The sequence below is a fragment of the Xenopus laevis genome, chromosome 5L (genome assembly GCF_017654675.1).
Source record: "Xenopus laevis strain J_2021 chromosome 5L, Xenopus_laevis_v10.1, whole genome shotgun sequence".
Lineage (NCBI taxonomy): Eukaryota > Metazoa > Chordata > Amphibia > Anura > Pipidae > Xenopus > Xenopus laevis.
The window spans coordinates 110,321,064-110,340,991 of NC_054379.1; the positions used below are offsets into that span (position 1 = coordinate 110,321,064).

The 19,928-nt window shown below is 38.0% G+C and overlaps 1 protein-coding gene across 8 annotated transcripts in view; it reads left to right on the plus strand.

Annotated features, from left to right (window-relative positions):
* The first annotated feature begins 1,485 nt into the window (after positions 1 to 1,485).
* The window catches only part of lpp.L (LIM domain containing preferred translocation partner in lipoma L homeolog), a 198,532-nt gene continuing 180,089 nt past the window's right edge, over positions 1,486 to 19,928 (plus strand). For 3 of the 8 annotated variants that reach the window (XM_041562334.1, XM_018262136.2, XM_018262140.2), the window contains exon 1: positions 1,486 to 1,634. The gene's annotated coding sequence lies outside the window, so the exon portion shown is untranslated. 8 annotated transcript variants of the gene reach the window in all.

A 19,928-nucleotide genomic window follows, 5' to 3' on the forward strand; every position in this document is an offset into this window, starting at 1 on the left:
TTGTAAACCGGGAATGACATCATCGGAAGTTGGCATGATCAGAAAAAAGGAGTAAAAATTGCTATTGAGACCTGCGACCTGCAGAACCGCCGTCCCGCGTCTATACCGGAAGGTTTTTGCGGGTAACCCGCGGGTACCCAACCCACTGCAGGACCGAAAAAAAGGTGAGAGGCTTTTGAAAGCTTTTTCTCTGAGAGTCATAAGTGAATGTAAGTGAAGAGGAGGAGGCTAAGCTCCTGATGCAAATAGAAAAGGCTGCTAGTTTGGGTAAAGAAATGATAATGGGGGATTTTAATTACCCAGATATTGACTGGAGCAACAGTACTGCCAGATCACTTAATGTGAACAAGTTTCTAAACTTGTTGCATGACAATTTTATGGCACAGGTTGTTGAGGAGCCTGCCAGAAAAATGCTTTTCTGGATCTAGTGATCTCTAATATAGCAAATGTGCAAGTCATTGAACCCCTGGGTAATAGTGACCATAATGTTATATCATTTAACGTCTGGTGCAAAAAACAAATATATACTGGGGCAACAAAAACCATGAATTTTGGAAAAGCTAATTTTAGTGCCTTGAGGGCTGCCCTACACAGTATTGATTGGGTTAGGGCATTAAGTTTTCAGCTAAAAACACAGAACAGAAATGGTTGTCATTTAAAATGATATTAAATCATTACTGTTCGGAAAAAGCTTCTTCTCAGAAGACACGCTACGGCAGTTAACTTTCTTTTCTAGGGCAGCCGCGGTCAACACGCATGCGCAAAAGAGGGTCCGCGCATAAGACTTCCCACGGCGCTAACTTTCTTTTCTGTGGCAGCTGGGGGACCAGGCCTACTGAGTTTTTTCCCGATTTCCCGCTGGCCCACCGGGTTTTTTCCTGGTGTCCGGCCTAGGGTTGCCACCTTTTCCGGAAAAAAAACCCAGCTGTCCTATATGTTCATATCATTTTTCCCTATTAATAACATCGGGATCAACCATCATTTTTACCTGCCAGGCCGGTAGAATACTAGCCAGGTGGCGACCCTAGTCCTGCCGGCCCAGTCCGACCCATTATAGAACTGACAGGGAACCTGCAAACATCAGAGTTAGGACAAGAAGGAAGAAAGAGTAAAATATTACTCATGGTCAATTTCACCGATTATCACCCTAAATTAGTGCATATTCTGCCTCTTTGCACAAAAATACTTCGACCTACAATGTGAAAAAATACTAAAAATACAACTTCATTTCACCAAGCCCTAGATTGTGTAAAAAAAAAAAACTTTCCTTTTTTTTTTCTTGTTTTCAGTTCCCTGTCACAAGAGCTCTGAGCAGAAATGATAAAATACTTCTGAGGAAATATTGGGAAAATTCTAAATTACTTCTAAGGAAATACTGGGAAGTCTTTCTTTCTATAAAAAAAAAAAAAGTAGGAGGTGCGACCGAGAAGAGAAAAAACAAAATATAAGGGGAACATCGGCCGCTTCAGTTTGAGTTACGTAGTCTCTGCTCGCCGCTCCCACAGGGCAGGTAAGTGGTGCGTCATTGCGCTTACGTGCAGATGTGACGTTATCTCGCGTGATGAGACTTGCGGCGTTGGGATTTTCTGAAAGACAGGAGGAGGAAGCTTGCAGTTAACATCTTTGCGGAAGGTGTAAGTAGCGATTCGCGACTGCGCTCACAGCCAGCCAAACAAACAGCTGCAAGTTTCTTTTGTAGGAAAGGATCTCTTTAACTCTCCTTTACTCCTTCTTCGCTGAGGAGCTTTAAACGAGTGAACTAATACAGGCAGACAGTGCATGCTGCGGGCGTGGGTTTTGTCTTTTCAAACAACACTCTGTATTCAAAATGCATAATAAAATATAAAACAGAAGACAAGGGCAATGATGTTTAGCTTGAAGCTTTTTCTGTTCAACTACAACTCCCAGCATCCCCAGACAGTATAAAAAAACAACTTTTGGGAGTTGTAGTTAACATCTGGAATGCTGCAGGCGGGGCATCCCTGAGCTCGGGAGTGGCTGCAAACGCTACACTATATACAATGGATTTGTATTGAAATGTTAGTAACACTCGTACTACGTATGTTTGCCCGCTTCCACTAATCCTCTAGCCCTTTTCTCAGAGGAATTAGTCTACTGTTTTTTCATCTGTCATTTTTGTGTATTGTGCAAATGGAATTTATTCTTTTTAAAGACTTGCAGTCTACTGGTGTATATGTGTATATAATACACCAAAGTCATGAATATCTTGTAAATTATATCCTTATAAACGGTGAGTTCTGATGTCATCAGTTATAAACTATGAGTTCTGATGTCATTTCTGTCACATGACTCACTGAAATTTGTGTATTATAATAGTACCCCCAGTTGTAAAATATGAGGATATTAGAAGTTACCTCGGCCTTGTGTGTTTTATATGGTCATGAAACTCCTCGGTAACTTATAATATCCAAATATTTTACAAGAGGGGGTACTTTATTCACTATATATTCCCATTGCAGAAAGCACTCGTGGCAAACGAATTCATGTAGCAAAGTGACAAATCTGTATTCCTCCATATTCATAAAAATGCAAAAAAGGATTAATTCATCCCGGACCAGCACTTCCCTTTGTGAAATTGTAGATTTTTATTTAAATACACATATTGGTGTTCCAACGTTTCGGTCTCTGCTGAACACCAATATGTGTATTTAAATAAAAATCTACAATGTCACAAAGGGAAGTGGATGAATTATTCCTAACTGAAGACTATGTCTAAGCATTGACCTTGCACCCCGAAGATTACCAAAGCAGTGTGTGGACTCTTAACAAAATTTTGTTATATAAATAAATATTAAAAATTATATATATATATATATATATATATATATATATATATATATATATATATATATATATATATATATATATATATATATATTCTATCTATCTATCCCAGTGCTGCTGGTCTTTTTTTGAGATATATATATATATATATATATATATATATATATATATATATATATATATATATATATCTCAATCTTCACATAGAGCCGCACTCCATTATTGAATAAAGAAAGTCACATTTATTGCATAAATTCGTGTGCTTGGATGCTTGATAAAGGCCCTAAGGTGGGCCGTAAAGTTGGACACACAAATTTATGCAATAAATGTCGCTTTATTCAATATTGGAGTGCGGCTCTATGTGAAGATTTATATGTATAATTTGAGCAAGCATCCACATTAAATTAAATTATCCGGATCAGAGTGTGGCTGCCTACAAGTGATTATATATATATATATATATATATATATATATATATATATATATATATATATATATATATATATATATATATATATATATATATATATATATATATATATATATTCTTAAAAATGTCTCTTTTGATGTGATCAGTTGTAATCAGTGCCTAGAGATGCAATGTGTCACATGAAACTTGAGTATTATATTAAAGAAAAATCCCCTTATGTATAATATGAGGAAGTTAGAAGTTGTTAGCTAGTGTCTTTATATGGTCATAAACCTCTCTGTGACTCTTATCCTTACATTTTACAATTTATATATTGTATGCAGTAACTGTAGAAACTTGGGGCACAAACATTGCAATAAATATAACTAAACACAAATAGATTAAATGCCACATGCAAAGAGGTACAGGCATAAGAATATCTTTCCTGTAGACATTACAGTTACATTTTCTTTAATTCTTTGGCAAACCCATGGAACTATGTATATGGTATGATTTATTTATCTGTTATATATAATGTATTCTAAGGTCTACTGGCTTTCACACTTATAGCAATGTACTAATGTTGCATCCATTGTCTTTGGTTTGATCTAGTGTTTTATGTGTCCAAAGAAAATTGTTATGGCAGTGGCACACAGATTTGTCACTGCAAACCGTTAAAACCACGGGCGATAAATGTCCCTAAAATACATTCCCACCGGCAATAATGTTTTTCCACCAGCAGCACTACTTTGAGGGTTTATTGGTATATTTAGGTGGACCTTTCTGATGAGGCTTACTTGGTTTTAACCTTTCCTTCTCCTTTAAGAAGTAGATGAGCTTGCACATGGGCGTGTCATTGTGCTATTGAAATGCGAGTGATTGTGCTAAAACACAGACCTGAATGCTGGTGTATGCACACGGGCAAATAAAAGTGGAAACAACTTGAATATTAAGATATACTCCATTTTTTTCTGTTTTTCTTTATATGGTTGTTGTTGAGTTGTATATACAGAGTTTGTATTTGCTTTTGTTGCTGCATATAACAAACGTTGGTGCAACAAAATTGCATGTACCAGCCTAGTTCACATACTGTACCAAAGGGTTGAGTTGGGTGCTTTATTTGGTGCTTCTTTCAGCTTTAATTTACAATAAAACATAGATGGATAAAAGGAATTATTAAATAATGCATTATAGCAGCTTCATGGCACCAGTAAAGTTTCTATAAGTGTTCTAGGGGAATTGGGCTCATTAGTGTTGGCCAGTGTACATCTGTCACAGGTAGTTTGCTTTGGTTAGGATCTAGCTACTTTATTTAGAGTTAGTGCACTTTTTGTTTGGTGAAGAGGAAAGCTCCTTCAGCTTCATTGTTTGTGTCACAGGTTCGCAAGACAGTTTGCTCTTCCAGAACTAATCTTTTTTGTGGAATCACTACAGCATCCTGTTTCTCCATAACCTTCAAATAGTGCCATGTCAATTTGTAGCTTAGTAAAGCATCAATAATCCAGCTCATTCATTTGTTACACTTCAGTAGTCCACTCCCATGCTGAGGTCACTTATTTGCCTTTACCTGTAACACACCTTATAGGCACTGAATTCAGAGACGGGAAAATAACTCCCTGCACATGTGATAAGGAACAAAATATAATAGTGCAATGCATTGTTATGTAGTTCCAGCATTTTGTCTGTAAGCTGTGGCGTAGTTGTTACAATTTGTAACATCAATGTTTAATTATTCTGTTGGGTGCAAGTTAAGAGCTATAGGTTGGTTAAGTATCTATAGCAGAACCCTGCTCCAGGATCTTATGTTTTCCCAGATTGACTATATTGACTTAAATATTTGCAGAAATTATTAAAACTGTATCTATTATAACCTGTTTTGCCCACAGAAAGGGACTATTATAAATTGTACTTTTTGCTTACTTCATGACAAGCAAGTCCTGTTCAAAGACTCTGGTGCAGGGGTAGGGAACCTGCGGCTTTTCATCCTGCTTGCTGCGGCTCAGTCTTTCGGCTTTGCCTGTCAGGTCATATTTACAGCCCTCGCACCTGCTGGTGGCTTCTTGAGTGCGCGACTTGTTTCCTTGAGAACATAGCATTCTATTGTCTTTTGTGATACAGCGTGTGGAGAAGATAGGGCTATTCAGTGTTTAATTTATTTCAAAGTAGCCATGCATATACACCATGCACTTCTGTTTGTTGTATTCTGTTGTTGTAACAGTTAAAATTAAAAAAAGTTTATAAGCTGTGTTATGTTTTGCTGCTCCAGACTATTTTTCTTTAGTGTGAGAGGGGCAAAATGGCTCTTTTGATAGTAAAGGTTGCTGACCCCTGCTCTGGTGTTTCGGTCTGGAAGCTCAGTAAACCTAGTTGCATTCTGAACTGTTAAAATTTGCTACATTTAGTTGATACATTTCTCAACAGTATCTTTGGAATATAGCAACTATTGTATCAACTCTAACAGCTGCCTTGAATGAAACTCAGGGATTCAACTCAGCAATTTAAAACCATAAGGATCTAGTTGTGTTTTCCACGAAAATTTGAGTCAAGTTGTCAGTTCATTCATGTTCATTCGAGGTATAAAAAACTCTTAAGAGTTATTTATCAAAGGTTGAATTTTAGAGTCAGCAACCCGACCCCCCAACTGAAACATTTCAATATTAGAAATATAAATGAGCACAAATAGAAAATAGAAAGTAATTGAAAAAAGTCTTTATTTCTGGTGAACTGTCTGAAAATATGTGAACTGAAAAAAGTGTTTGAAGTTGAACATCCCCTTTATCAAGATTAAACAGTGTTTGGAAATATTCTTAGAAGCCACTAATAATAGTAGATCAGGAAAAGCTGATGGTTGGGCTTTCTTTTCTTCATTCTAATGCTTAAAATATGATTTTATTCCGAATACCAAGTTACAGGAGAAATTACAGTCATGTATAGCCATGTGTAATAAAAGTTTTCCTAGCTACAGTTACCCATAGGAGCCATAAAGATGTTTGCTTTTAAAGTGGTTGTTCACCTTTAAGTTAACTTTTAGTATGTTATAAAGTGGCCAATTCTATGCAACTTTTCAGTAGGTATTCATTATTAATTTATGCTATACATGATTACACCTGTAGCAAACATTGCACCTTTCATTACATAACTTTTAACTAAGTAATTCCTAACCGCATTTATTAAACAGAATACCTTTGGTAGGTATATGGTATCTTTTTCTCTCCAGAGAAGTTAGGTAGGTTATACTGATGCTTTACCTATATTTTTAAGTGAGGCCAATTTGCTTTGTCCTGGTTTCTCAAGATATTATAGAAGTCTTTTGCAAGGGTGGTGGCATTTAAGGCACTTTAACTGTAAATAAGTATCTTAAAGGAGAACCAAAGGTGTTATCAGTGGGGTGCCAAAATGTTAGGTAGCTCCCAGTGATTATAACCGCTACCTGACACCCCAGGCCAGTGCTGCCATTTACTCAAAACTGCACCGGCCAGGAGTTTTTCTGTAGAAGCTTTTCCTTGTTCTTCTGTCTTCTAATAGAGCCTGCACTCCAGTTGGGGGAAACGGTAAGCGCACCAGGAGGGACCTCCTGGTTTGAGCGGTTTGTGGGGCACACGTATGCACATAATGAGTGAATGACACAACTTGCTTATTATGCGCATGCACTCTGCACAACATGGCTGCTCGCACCGGAAGCTCCCTCCTGGTGCGAGTGTCTTATTGCTACTGGGAGGTCAATTAAAAAAAAAAATCTACTCTTAACTCCAACCGGAGTGCAGGCTCTATTAGCCTGCATCTTTTGTTGAGGAATATATTTTCGCCCAACAAGTACCATTTAAGTTGCACAGAATAAGCACTGTAACTTGTTCAGTGCATTAGTATTTGTCCATGTAATCTAAGCACTCTTCAGATGAATACAGTCTTGGTTTCTTTAACCTCAAATCCATGTTTTCAATTGAATTCACTTTTCTTTTTTTAATGTGTCCTGTGGTGTTTCACTTGGATGACAGTAGTGATGTGTGAGCCGGTCCAATACCAGCGGGATCCGCGTGTTCGGGCCGACTTCGCTGTTCTTCTTGCGGGATGCTGGCAGATTCGGTTTAGACCTTAGACTGCCAACTTCTGGCTTCCTGTCTTATAGGCCTGTGCCTGTCGCGCTCTGCCCCTTTTGTGAAGTCATCAGCGGTGTGGATTGGCGCAGGACTATAAATGGACCCACACATCACTAGATGACAGCTAAAGATGTCAGGAACACTTTTGTGGTGACTCTCTCTCCTGCTCACCATTCCACCAGCTTTCATTGCTTTCAAATCCAGCATTTTGACTGCGTAACATAAAAAAAATACACACATTAATAAATTAGTCATTTATTTTACACCGCTTTTTACACTACTTTTCTAGCTTTAATTATTTTACACAGTATGATAAATCGCCCCTTATTATGTTGTGTGTGTGTGTGTATGCAGTAAATACCTTTAGTCTGTAAGCTCCACTGGGGCAGACGATCTTTGTAAAGTGAATGTTTTGGTGGCCTTTATAACTAGGATAATAATACTTCACCACATCTATATACATGCAATGAAATATATTTTCGGTAAATGTTGCATCTATGACTATTACAGCCTGATTGTTATGATTATTTTAATTTTAAAGGATTATAGTTTCAGAAACTGGTGTGGAATACAACCACACTTAAAAACCCATACAGTGGCCGATTTTGAAATATATGTAGTGTTTCGCTGTTCACACTACCTCATGCAAAAGAGAAGGCAATCAAGAGTGAGTGGGTGGTGAAATTAGTCAGGAAATGACTGTTAGGAATGTAGATGGGGCAGCAGATAACCATATACTGGGAGTGAATAAGAAGCGTGGGAGGAAGGAGAGTGACATCCTAATATTTGAGAATTGTTATGCATTTCAACAGAATGTGTGTCCTACTGTAGACATTTTGCTTTGTTAATGTAATTGATTTAGGGTCTGATTTTTGAATGATCAAGGTTAAGTTGCCCCCTTCATTGTTATTGTAGGAGTGGCACCATTAAAGTAAAATGTACCTTTTCCATGAATTGATGCTACCAAAACTGGCACCAAGGATTTGTAGTTGGATGGAAAGTAATGCATGTATAGTGTTTGGAACAAATTACTGTATTGTACTTTCTATCTCCACAACTTTTATTCACTGCTCATATTGTCTGCTGCTTCCTTCTATCTGTGACATATCCTATAATGAAACAGCATGCTTTATCTCATACATTCCCATCGAACCGTGTTGTAAAGTCAGATGGAGTTAGAAGGTTAATCAAATCCTTCTAGTGTATCTGAGAAATCTTCATTTATGGTTGTTGCATCATTTCAAGACAAGACCATCAGGGCATCTTACAGTGCTGCGTAGAGTCAAATCACAAAAGTTATACTAACTTAATGATATGCATCCAAACATAATGTCCATTACCATTGAAATGTCTCTTAATTCAAGGTTTTAAAAGGTTTGAAAGCAAAAGCATTTTCCCTTTTTTGATATGAAGACTTTTCACTTTGATTTGATTATTAAAGTTTTCTTCAAACTTTCATAGCTTGAGTTATGCTTTTCAATAGCCTTTGTTGGGTTATAAAAGGGGCTGTTCGCCTTTCAAACACTTTTTTTTTAGTTCAGTTATTTTCAGGTTGATCACCAGAAATAAAGACTTTTTTCAGTTGCTTTGAATTTTGTAGTCTATCCAAAATTAGAGCTTAATATTTGTGTCTCTGGTGTTTGTCTGGCAGCTCGGTAATCTAGGTGCAGATTCTGAACTGTTGCATCATGGCTTTACCTAATATAGAACCAATTAGGGTATAAGTGGCTTGCATATTTTTACATCACAGGTGCATCACCTTATATTTATCAGCATAGAATCTTCCACTTTGGTGTCCAGAGTGCCACATTGTCCTGAACTTTTTGCATGGATGTCACACCCTGGCATAGTTTTGTGTCATATGCAGACACTGATGCATTACCCAATGTACAGTGCATGAAAGTGGATTCAATACAAAATCCCGCAGCACCCCACTCTAACACTACTCCCTAGATTTAGCCAGTTTCCTTTCCATGTACAAACAGCATTACAAAGACAAACAGATCTTAGTTTTAAAAGCAGTCCTTTATGCAACACTGCATCAAGAGCTTTGGCAAGATCCAAGTAGATCACATCTACTGAAGCACCACTGTCCATGTTCCTACTTACTGCATCATACTTTGTTATTAAATTTGTATAACATGATGTGTCTCATCATATAGCAATGCTGATTCCTAATTATATTGCCATTCTCCAGAACATCTTAAATGTGATCCCACCCCAGATGTTAAAATTATGAATCTATAATTGTAATCCTTTTTTAAACATTGGAATCACATCAGCTTTCCTTTTGTCGAACATCAGAAAAAGTGCCCTGGTTAAATTGAACTAAGTTCTTAGTTCTCATGCGTGTATTCTATTAGGCCCTTTTCATCTTGCCTTGTTCACATATACTTTGTGCAAACATTTAAGTATCATGTCTTGTTCCAGCCATTGACTTGAAATCATTTATGCCCTTACCTAGTGGATCTTGAAATTCTGACTTCTCTATTGTATACACTCAAGAAAAAAATGTATAAATATTATACATTTTATAAAGCTGCAGCTTTATAAAATATTCCACAGCACTGTCCAATAATTGGATGTATATAATGTACCGTGCAGATTACACAAAAAAAACCTGATAACCGATACAAGAGGTAAAGAGAACCCTACACAAAAGAGCTTACAATCAAAATGACTAAGCACATTTGCTTTCACTGAGTCTCCTTTATAATCTTTTTTTAATAGACACAGTCTCAACCAGCATCTTTTTGTTACTGATATGCTATAACATTTTTTGAGGATTAGTCTTTGCCTGCAAAGCAATGAGTTCCTCATTTTCAAATTTCGCCTTTCTGCTTTATAACACTTGTAGTATTCATATTGTTTCCTTATAAGGAAGTTTCCCTATACATTTGTTAGAAAATTTTAAAAGGCATGGAGTCCTGGGGTGAGGGTTGGGAAAGACATATTAGGTCATCATCATCATCATTTATTTATATAGCGCTGTCAAGATACGCAGTGCTCTACTGCAGTTAGAGCAAACGGAATAAATGGTGGATAACAAACAAGCATTACAGAATACAATAGGGTTAGAAGGACCTAGAGATTATAGTTTACAAACTAAAAGGTTAGGGTACAATTGAGACATTAGGATTATATAAACATTTTGTCATTTTGACAAAATGGTAATAAATTCCATGTCAGCGGCATAAGAGAAGTCAGACTATATTAGAAAGGGGTAAATAAAAGAGAGAATCAATATGTAGAAAATGTTAAAGGGATATTGTCATCGGAAAACATGTTTTTTTCAAAACGCATCAGTTAATAGTGCTACTCCAGCAGAATTCTGCACTGAAATCCATTTCTCAAAAGATCAAACAGATTTTTTTATATTCAATTTTGAAATCTGACATGGGGCTAGACATTTTGTCAATTTTCCAGCTGCCCCTGGTCATGTGACTTGTGCCTGCACTTTAGGAGAGAAATGCTTTCTGGCAGGCTGCTGTTTTTCCTTCTCAATGTAACTGAATGTGTCTCAGTGGGACATGGGTTTTTACTATTGATTGTTGTTCCAGGCAGCTGTTATCTTGTGTTAGGGAGCTGTTATCAGGTTACCTTCCCATTGTTCTTTTGTTTGGCTGCTGGGGGGGAAAAGGGAGGGGGTGATATCACTCCAACTTGCAGTACAGCAGTAAAGAGTGATTAAAGTTTATCAGAGCACAAGTCACATGACTTGGGGCAGCTGGGAAATTGACAATATGTCTAGCCCCATGTCAGAATTCAAAATTTGCTCTTTTGAGAAATGGATTTCATTGCAGAATTCTGCTGGAGCAGCACTATTAACTGATTCATTTTGAAAAAAAAATGTTTTCCCCATGACAGTATCCCTTTAAGAGAAGTATTTATGAACCATGTTTGTATGATAGTTTAAGGTGTATTAGTTTGTGTAAATTACATCATTCATGTCGCTCTGTGCAGGGCACAGGTTCTCTGGAAATCAGAGGGATTTCAAGTGGGGAGTCAATCCATAAAATTAAAGAGAGAATTCGGAGTAGGCATACTATCATTGTTTCCTTTCAGTCTGTGAAGTTGGGTATGTGCAAACTGAAGAAGCTCATATCAAAATGAGGGCAGGGTATATTTTCCTTTTAATGCAAAGTGATTAAGCCCATGGGATGTCACCTATGTAAAGAACCCACTTTATGTGATATACTATATGTGACTTTATGTGACTTTGGTTGCAATTATAATTGCTTTTTCTCATTCATTTACTCTCATTCACATATAAATATTTGAAATTCAAACAATATGATAGAATGACTCTGGCTTTGGCTTTTCTTAATGTTTGTTTACTGCTGCGGTAATAATTAGGAACCTAATAGTGGTATAAAGTTGCATAGCTTCTGCAGAGTAAGCAGAGGCCTGTCCTTGCTTTGGGGACATCTGCTTTGAAAACAGTTTGTTCATTGGAGACTTGTTTCCTTCATCAAAATCCCTAGATGGCAAAACAAGTTGCATACATTTCTACCTTGAGAAATGATAATCACTGTGTACCGATCAAAGGGAACAGATACAAACTTTTAGCCAAGTGCAATGGAAAAATGTATAATGGAAATGATTTTTTTTTTTCCTCCATGGCATCTCTAGAGAATTAATGCAAAATTTATCTTAGGAACCAACAAAGACATCTTAGTCTGATGACCTTAATTAAACCTAAATGTAGTATATAGGATATTCAGATACAGGATTGTTTACTCTTGTGTTACATGATAAATCACCTCCATTGCATTATACTGAAGAATTGCATACATTTCTTTTATACTGCATAAGCAAAGTTACCGAGTATCTTAAACTGAAAAATGTCCTTTAATTTGATTATTTTTCCAACAGAAATGCCATTTAACTTTTGGTTGGCCCAGTGAAAGATGAAAAAACAAATTTAAACTACCTTCAGCTTGCCTTAGAAGGGAACATTTTTTTTTTTAATTTCAAGTAAATTAGATCATATTCCAGATTTTGCAACCTGAAATATGATCTAGGTTGCTGACCACTCTGATTTTGGAGCTGCGGGCTGCCTATTCATGTTAGGGCACAAAAGATTCTGACTAAGCAATGGTAGGGGGAAAAAAAGAAGTGTTTTTGGGGGTGGGGGGAATGAGCTGAGGAGGCCTAAAGCCTATTAAAAGGTTAAGTAGGAAATTGAGAAAAATAGGCTTTACAGCAGTGCCCATACTTTACTAATGTGGGGTCTACTTTTTGTGATGTTATCCCATTATGATCTACATTCGTAAAAGCATTGTTAGCATTCTGTTCTATTGAAAATTTTACTTAAATATATTGATTAATGAGCATTGCTATATTTAACAAACAACTATTTATTATGTAATCTTAATAAATAAACCTGTAATAAATATCTGAATGAAAGCTTGATACAGGAGGGTGATTTAGACATATTGTTTGTTGACAGTGTCTTGAGATCTACTGATCACCAGCTAAAGGTCTACTGGTAGATCCGGGTCTACCTTTTGGGCACCCCTGCTAAACTGCATATGCTACTTTCTATAGCGTATGCTTTAGTGATGTGTCTCCCAAATCTGGGCCCGCACTTGACCCTAACTTGGCCCCGCAGCCCATGTACCCAACCCTAACCCGGTGTGCGCCTTCATTTATATACCAGCACCAGCCCCCGCTGTGATGTCATAACCTGCGTCCGCTAATAAAAGGGTGTGCACAGAGACAGCAGTGGGGCTGTAAAAGGTTCCGGGCAGGGTGTGCATAGGCTAAAATTCAGGCCGCACCCAGCACAGCATTTATACAAATGAGAAGTCTCAAATGGCTCACCTAGAGGCACTGACGATAGTTATCAGCTACAGAAGCACACATACAAACCTTGATCAAACTTCATTTCTATTCCCCTGTTTTCCTATGATTGAACATTTCATTGATGAACTGCATATATATATTCCCTAGCACCATTGGCCACCTGCTCAGTTGTTCATGGGTCATAATCACAGGAATACAATGCAAATCAACCACAGGTCCCAGTACGCTTATTCACGTGCCTTAACCAAGAGTCAAACCCCGTGGGACAATATGTAGGACGCTGTTTTTGGACCATCTAGAGGGTCAGACCTTTGTTATTGGAACCAATGGCCACACAGGTCAAGTCTGATGGCCAGTTTGGGTGAGATTTTGAGATAATTCCAGTTTGCACTTATAGGTAGCTGTGGAAGCCCAGCTTACTGAGATTAAGGTACAATATTTTTGGAACTGTGATTAAAGGTCATCTGCTAAGGTAATATTTCAATATAATACACAAAAGCTATGAATATCTTGTAAATGATATCCTTATAAACGGTGAGTTCTAATGTAATTTCTGTCACATGACTCACTGAAATTTGTGTATTATAATAAATACAGTACCCCCAGTTGCAAAATATGAGGATATTAGACGTTACCTCGGAGTTCCATGACCTGTATAAAAACACTCGGCCTTTGGCCTCGTGTTTTTATATGGTCATAAAACTCCTCTGTAACTTATAATATCCTTATAATTTACAAGAGGGGGTACTTTATTCACTATTTATATGTATCCTTTTTATAAGCTCAGTGAAGCCCTGATTTGACATTTCACTTTAAAGGTGGGAGATTAAACAGAAAACGTCCAGAAACCACTGGTATAAGCAGCTGAATCAGAGTGTAAAATACACAGCAACCCTTCTCCAAATGTGTAAAGGCCTGTGTGACAGAGGTTGTTTGAGCTTTTCTGGCATCTCCTGCCTTATGTGCTTGTTGTTTTGGGATGGATTGTATACCCTGATAGTGTGCACATGTAACCTCTTGCTTAGTTTAGCAACTGCTGTCATACGGTGTAAGGCAATCGTATCAGATGTTTATGAAGAATTTAGCCCTTTCAGAGCAAAATGTGCTTCAGTAGATTTTTTTTAAAGACACATCTGTTGTGTGTGGCTTCCCTTTGGTGTCTAACTTGTTTTGCTTTATTTGCATTGCCTGAGTGCTAATTTTGCACAAATGCTGCACATGCATATTTGCTACTTTTTTTTCTACTATGAGCAATATCCTGAGATGTGTGATCTTCACCATGTCCTTGTTGCATTGTATTTGAAAACTGCCATCCTCTGAGCTTATGCCAACATTTAGAAATCTTAAACTATAATCAGCACTTAAAATTTTGTGTGACAGCAAAAGGAGACCAAATAACTCATAAGGCTTTTAATTCAATAATGTGCACATCCATATTGTTATTTATATGCAGTGGAACAGCGGGCTTTGATTTAAGGCAATACTTACAACCCTCACTCAAAATTTTAACCAATGCAGAAAGGCTCACCCTAGGACCCAATACCAAATCTAGAGCATCCCAAAAAAAACTTTAGATGTTACGTGAAGAGACTGATCTGTATGTTGAGGTCTACTGTTGCTCACAAAATAGAACCATTGAATCCTGGGGGTTGTCACTTTTGTATAATTAACATTTGTGAATGGGGGTTTGTGTTTCTCTAATAACAAGTGAAATTGAAGTACAATGGCACCATTCAGTTATCTTTTAGTATGTTATAGAGTGGCCAGTTCTAAGCAACTTTTCAATTGGTCATCATTATTTATTAGTCATTTTTATTATTATTTGCCTTCTTCTGACTCTTTCCAGCTTTCAAATGAGGATCACTGGCCCAATCTAAAAACAAATGCTCTGTAATGCTACAAATGTATTGTTATTGCTGCTTTTTTATTCCTCATCTTTCTATTCAGGCCTCTCCTATTCATATTCCATTGGTTGCTGGGGTAATGTAGACCCTAGCAACCAGACTGAAATGGCAGACTGGAGAGCTGCTGAACAAAAAGCTAAATAGCTCAAAAACTACTAATAATAATTAAAGTCAATTGCACATTGTATCTGAATATCACTCTCTACACCTGTGTTCCCCAACCAGTAGCTCGCAAGCAACATGTTGCTCACAAACCCCTTGGATGTTGCTCCCACTGGGCTTGAATCCCAGGCTTAGAGGCAAGTTTTTGTTGCATAAAAACCAGTTGTACTGCCAAACCGAGTCTCCTGTAGGCTACCACTCCATATAGGGGTTACCAAATAGCCAATCCCAGCTCTTATTTGACACCCCCCATGGACTTTTCCAAGTTTGTGTTGCTCTCCAACTCTTTTTTTACATTTAAATGTGGCTCATGAGTATAAAAGGTTGGGGACCGCTGCTCTACACCATACTAAAAGTTTAACTCAAAGATGAACAACTCCTTTAAGCAGTTCCAAAGGTCTCACTGATTGTAAACATCATTGAAGGTAGAACCATTGATAACAGTTGCTGTATGTACCAGTGGTAATCAATTGTCTCCAGACATTTACAAAATGTTGTGTATGACTGTGCAGGGCCTATGTTGTAAACCATTTTAATAACAATTTCTATAATAAACAAGTGCTAATGGCCCATGGATTACATTTGAGCTAGGCATATTTCATCCATCTGAAAAAGCCTCCTGTGGTTCCCAAGTACTTGAATGGGAAACACTACGAGTGAAGCTATAAGTGCCTTTCAGCCCTAAAGCTAATGGCACACAAGGCTGCTCCTCCCTGTTTCTCTGCATAGAAATGCAGACAGAGGAGTCAATCCAAGTAGATTGACATCTATCACTATTACAAATTTAGTGGCAATGTACTTGCCAGTAAATGTATAACTAGTCCATCTGCTTTTGATCTTCCTTAATCTCCCCTCCCAGCCTCAAATGCACCAGCCCTACTCACCAAACTGTTTACTGATTTGGTCCTTGACGTGGTGTCAAGGGCCACCCCTTTCATCTCACATCTCCTCCCCTTTACACCACATATCTCCCAACATTTGAAAAATGTTGCGATGGACAAAAAGTTCTGCGCTTAGCGCAATGGAATTTTTTGACCACGTCCATTTTATGGCCACACCCCCTAATTACCTTTTCCATTTGACAAAATTTGTCAGGTTAAGGAAAGTTTGATCACATTTCTGGGAGTTTTAGGGCCATGATTTATGTGTTACAGTTTTGCTAATGAAGGGGAAATTGCCCTTTAGGGTCTGGCCACACTGGCAGATCCGGGGAGATTAGTCGCCAAGCGACTAACCTCCCCGAATCTGCCCGTGTGGCCAGACCCTTTATGGCTCAACTCCACTGTCGTGTGTGAAGGCAGAAATCTGTGTCTTCATCAGACAGTCTTATCATGTGAAGTTTTTACCTGTGACGCTTTGATCACTTCCGTCTTCTCTCCTGCGTTGTCGTTCCAACCTCATCCGACGAAAGACACCCGTGGAGTTAAAGAGATCTGCTTATCTTATTAATCACAATTGTATCTTTGCTTATCCTATTAGTTTTAATTGTATCTAAGTGCAGGTGCTGAGTACTTTGGGCTCTCTGCCAAAAGCCTCTTATTTAAATAAGTATCAGAAACACTATCTTTTTCTGGCATTAGTGCAGGAGATGAAAGAGAAACTCAGGACATTTCAGTATGAAACCTGGACTGCAGGCTGAGCTGTCAAAATTGTGACTCTCTGAGAAATCGGGACAGTTGGGAAGTATAACACTACACTGCCGCCCATTTGTGTCACTGCTCTGCCTGTCCATGGCCCTATTCTATTCTGGTGTTTCCTATTTAAGTGAATGGAAACTGTGGGTGGTAATAAAAAAATTTAGACTTTAATGGGCGTCGGCAACATTTCGCCAGCTGGCGAATTTGTGACGAAACAGGTCAAATTCGCCCGTCCCTAGATATGAGAACTTTTATACTAAGTGTTTTTGCATAATCAGCACTGCCTGTGGAATTGGACCTGTGAGAGGCTGTTTGTCTAAAGTTAGACTGTATTAAGCAGAAAATAGATTTGATTAGATTTGAGAAATGTAGTTTTTACAGTCAGCACTACTCAACTGTATATTAAAAAAACTGAGCTAGATGTGACTTCCTTTTAAGTAGGGATAGTCCAATGGAAAAGTGACACTTTAAGGACTGCGGAACATCATGCTTTGCAACTTGTGCTATGAGTAAGACACTGGTGTCACTGGACTTATCCAGTTTTCTTATGACATTTATAATGTGCCTTTTAAATGGCATAAGTTCAGCAACTTTCAAGCTACAGAGTTAAAACGCATTATAATGTGGATTTCCTGCAAGAGCTGGTATTATGGTAACAAGCTCATATCTATTCAGAGCTGTCATCTCCCCTGATTTTTTTCAGGATTTAGCTGATTTGTCCCTAAGAACACCCCCCCCCCCGCCGGTCTCCCGTCACCCTATCACGTTCTCCCAGTTTTTTAAAATCTTTTCCGTTAATTAAAAGCACACATGCCCAATTATCATTTGGTGCCCTCATAGGGAGCATGCGTGGTAGTATTCAGACTTCAGAGGCTCCAGAAGGGCATTTATGCATGACGTCACTTATGACAATGTGCGTGTGATGTCACTTCGGGATATCTGCGAACATGTTTGAAGGTATGCTGAGCACGCCACAAGGACCCCCCAAAAATCAATATCCTAGGGTTGACAGCTTTGCCTAAGTAAGGAAGTTACTATAACTGTTGATGCTGCGTTAAATGATTAATTTTGATAACATTTTTGCTTTTTTTTTTAATTTTGTATTTTTTTGTTTCAAACCAGTGGCATTCACTACAGGTTTTTTTTTTGCTGTGTGTCTACAGTTATGGGACATGTTATCCAGAATGCTTGTATTTTCAGCGTGTTCACCCCATTTATAGGATCGCTGAATAAAGTGAAAATCTCACAGTAGCAGACACTCACAAGGATTACTTAGAACAGATTATGATGGAGTTTAGCATGGGGTTTATTTCCACTTACCGGTAGTTTTGCACTTCAATACATCAAAACCTCCATAGATATGACGAGTGTTTTTTCTATAAATCAAGTGTGTATTTGTTGATATGTACCTTTTAACACATCCCTGTAAGTGCTAGGTATTCAGTGCTGCTAATCACTAATTAGTAGGTCATGAAACATGCAGTGCAGAGTATTGCCATGTTCTAGTTACAGGCCTGGCTTGGTTGAGTACAGTAGAAGTATTCCTAAATGTAGCCCTGGTAATGTGACTGTTTTCTGTACATCAGGGGTTTAACTACAGATTAAGCAGACCCTGTGGCTGCAGGGGGGGGGCAGGAGGTATAGGGGCCTCCACAAGGCCCTAAATAATGAGCAAATTCAACATGTATTGGTAAAACAGGACACTTGAATATGTTGGGGGCCCTTAAAGTAATTTGCTGTGGGGTCCAGTAACATCTAGTTAAGCCACTGCAGTACATACTTATTATTTGTAGCACATAAAAGACAATTTGTTGTAGGTCATAATTTGATCCTTTTTATCACTATTTTGCATGCAGAATTGCTAATTGCTGATTGCTAATTTAATTTACCTTAAAATTAACTTTTAGCATGCAGCAAACAGCAGTATACGACAATTTGCAATGTTTTGCATTCTTCTTTTGTAGTTCATGGAAGATGTACATTTTTTTTGTGAAACACTTAGGCCTGAAATTTTAACTGCTATCCTGTTATTAAGGGCTAATTACCTTTGCAATCACATGGCATTCTGGTAGTATGATTGGGATAGCAGAAGGTCTTAAAAATGTAACTAAGAATTACAGTTAAAGCTCTCTGTCATTGCTTTTTTCCTGCCTGGGTCAGTGGCCCTGACAGCCACATTGCATTTTTATAGTGGAAATATGAAAAATAGTATATAATAGTATATAAGCCATAGAAAGTAAAAAAGGAAGACCATTTAAAATATTTCTTAGAACAGCTCCATTTACCATTTCCATCTATCGCAAAAAAGGAAAATTTAATATAAGCTTCATCTCACTGAAATAAGACACTTTATAAATGCAATCAATTAAAAATTCTATACCATTTAAGAAATAATCAAGTTAGTCTTCAGTATCTCACTCTCCACAACCTGTCACTCTTCATGTTCTCTTCATGCTGAGGTCTGGGTCAGATTTTGATTGGAAGGAAGATCTAATACTTCTTTTAGGGAGGCTCCCTTTCTTAGCAGAATTATGGTGGCCATAGACGCAAAGATTCGCTCGTTTGGCAACATCGCCAAACGAGCGGATCTTTCCCCGATATGCCATTAACGAGCATGGCTATATCGGGAGTAATCCGATTATGATGCACAATGGGCTCCGGCGGGATCGGTCGGGTCAAAATCAAACCTGACCGATCGACCAAACGACTGATCTCCGCCAGACGTCGGCACTCTCCACACATGATCCTAAAATCGTACGAATCCTCGATTCGTACGATAGGATCTGTGTGTCTATGTCCAGCTTAACTCAAATAACCAACTCCAGCACAAACAAAAGGTAACATAATAACAGACTCTGACAAACACCCTGCACCCAGAGAAACAGGATTTACATCAGAGCAAGAGTGAGCACCTAGGTCAAGGTTGCAACCCCCCCTAAAGGATGTTTTAGACCTGTCAATCAAAAATTGACTCCACCTACTGCATGAAGGGAGAATGATGGCAGACAGGTTGCTCAGAGGGGGAGAGTGAAGAGTAACTTGATTATTTCATAAATAGCACCGAATTTTTAATTGATTGTATTTAGAAAGTTTCATATTTCAGCA